The sequence below is a fragment of the Penaeus monodon genome, chromosome 1 (assembly GCF_015228065.2).
Source record: "Penaeus monodon isolate SGIC_2016 chromosome 1, NSTDA_Pmon_1, whole genome shotgun sequence".
Lineage (NCBI taxonomy): Eukaryota > Metazoa > Arthropoda > Malacostraca > Decapoda > Penaeidae > Penaeus > Penaeus monodon.
In genome coordinates, this window is record NC_051386.1 from 42,938,561 (window position 1) to 42,941,060 (window position 2,500).

Consider the following 2,500-nt stretch of genomic DNA (forward strand, 5'->3'; position numbering starts at 1 on the left):
TTTTTTATCTTATCATTTTTGTCCGTGTGTGCTTGCGTAGATGTGCGTGTATATCCATACGTATCTGTCAATAAACATTTTAAAATACACACGCAAACATAATTTCAAATACATGGATTCACATATGCGTGCATAAGTGTGCACGGATATATTTACACACATTCACACACAAATGCATACATACATACATACATAAATGCACGCATATATACATACACATATATGCATACATATATGTATACATACATACATACATATATACATACACACACACACATTTATATGTGTGTGTGTGTGTATGTATGGATATGTGTGTGTGTGAGTGTGTGTGTGTGTGTGTGTGTGTGTGTGTGTGTGTGTGATTGTGTGTGTGTGTGAGTGTGTGTGTGGGTGTGTGTGTGTGCGTGCGTGTGTTTGTGTGCGTCAATATCTATCTGTCTATCTATCTATCTATCTATCTATCTATCTATCTATCTATCTATCTATCTATCTATATATATATATGTATATATGAACATACATAAGGACGTACATACATATATAAATGCATGTATAGATAGACGCATCCATCCGTCAGTAAGTCAATTAGAACAACACAGGCATTTAGCTAGACAAGAGTATTAATATAAATGAATAAAGCCATACAGTAAACAAAGTGCAACGTTCACATTTTAAAAGGGGAAAAAATCCTTTAACAAATAAAAAGATAAACCTTTCATCTTTTTAATGTCCTTATATTCAATAGATTTTTGTTCCTTTTTTCAAAATAGGGCAACACTTTTTGTCTTTTTCGAATATGGAAATGCGGAGAATTAAAGTGTGTCGTGTGGGGGGGGGAACGTATTTTTGGGGCTCTTTCTTTCACACTGTCTCTGCTTTCTTTGTCTCTATCTCTCTCCCACTCTCTCTCTCTCTCTCTCTCTCTCTCTCTCTCTCTCTCTCTCTCTCTCTCTCTCTCTCTCTCTCTCTCTCCCCTCTCTCTCTCTCTTCACTGTGGTGTGTGTGTGTTTTGGGGTGTGTGTGTGTGTGTGTGTGTGTGTGTTGTGTGTGTGTGTGTGGGTGTGGTGTGTGCGTTGTGGTTGCTGTGTTTTGTGTGTGTGTGTGTGTGTGTGTGTGTGTGTGTGTGTGTGTGTGTGTGTGTGTGTGTGTGTGTGTGTGTGTGTGTGTGTGTGTGTGTGTGTGTGTGTGTCCAATATGTGACTGATTCTTCTTTTTTCTCTATCTCTCTTATTTTATTCAGAGTTCTATTTCGAAATCGGAGGGGGGCGAGAAAGAGAGAGAGAAATGGAATTTATCCGGCTTAAAAATGCGACATCCATTCGTCCGTTTGCAAATCTATGACAACCGGACAGCGAGAGAGAGAGAGAAACGCATTCGGAGAGTTTAACGTTTAATCGATAGCAACGATGGTCTAGAATAGAAATAAAAGTATAAAATAAAAGAGAATTTACACACACATATATATATATATATATTATATATAATATATATATGTATATATATATGTATATATATATATATAATATATATATCTATATATATATATATATATATATATATATATATATATGTAATTATATTATATATATACATATGTATGTATATATCAATATACATATATACATAATAATATATATATATATATATATATATATATATATATATATATATATATATATATATATATATATATATATATATATATATATATATATATATATATATATGAATATATATAATGTATGTATGTATGTCTATGCAATTCATGTATGTATGTATGTATATATATAATTTCCTTTTTTTTCAACAGCCATTCATTCCCTTGCAGGACATAGGCCTCTCTCAATTCACTATTGAAAGGTTATTTGGCAGTGCCACCCTTGCCTGATTGGATACCTTATCTAATCAACCGCGATTCGGCGCGCTAACACTTGTGCCACGGCGGCGATTACCCCTACGACACCTGCGTTTGACTTCTCAAGGCGATCTGTCGTTTTCTCGCCGTGAGATCAGGCTCAAACCAACAGTCGGAGCACAGGCATTTTTACGACCGTCGCAACGGGGAATTGAACACGGAATCACGAGGGTCGGAGTCCAGTGTTCTAACCCACTGGGACTATCCTGGCAGTCATATAATAATATATGTGTGTGTATATATATATATATATATATATATATATATATATATATATATATATATGTGTGTGTGTGTGTGTGTGTGTGTGTGTGTGTGTGTGTGTGTGTGTGTGTGTGTGTGTGTGTGTGTGTGTGTGTGTGTGTTGTGGAGCATGACGGCTTCGACAATGTCGTTCGTGAGCGTAGAACCCAATCTGGTGCGCTCTGCTATATCCTCAGCTAGACGGTTGTCTATGATGGAAATAGAACCTCTGGCAACGGATCTACATCTGGGGTCTGTCTGTTGCTTTCTGTTCCCAGCAGTCGATTTTAGTGTCACTGGCCCTGAGATGTCTGTTGAGACAGTCCTTGAATCTGCCTCTGC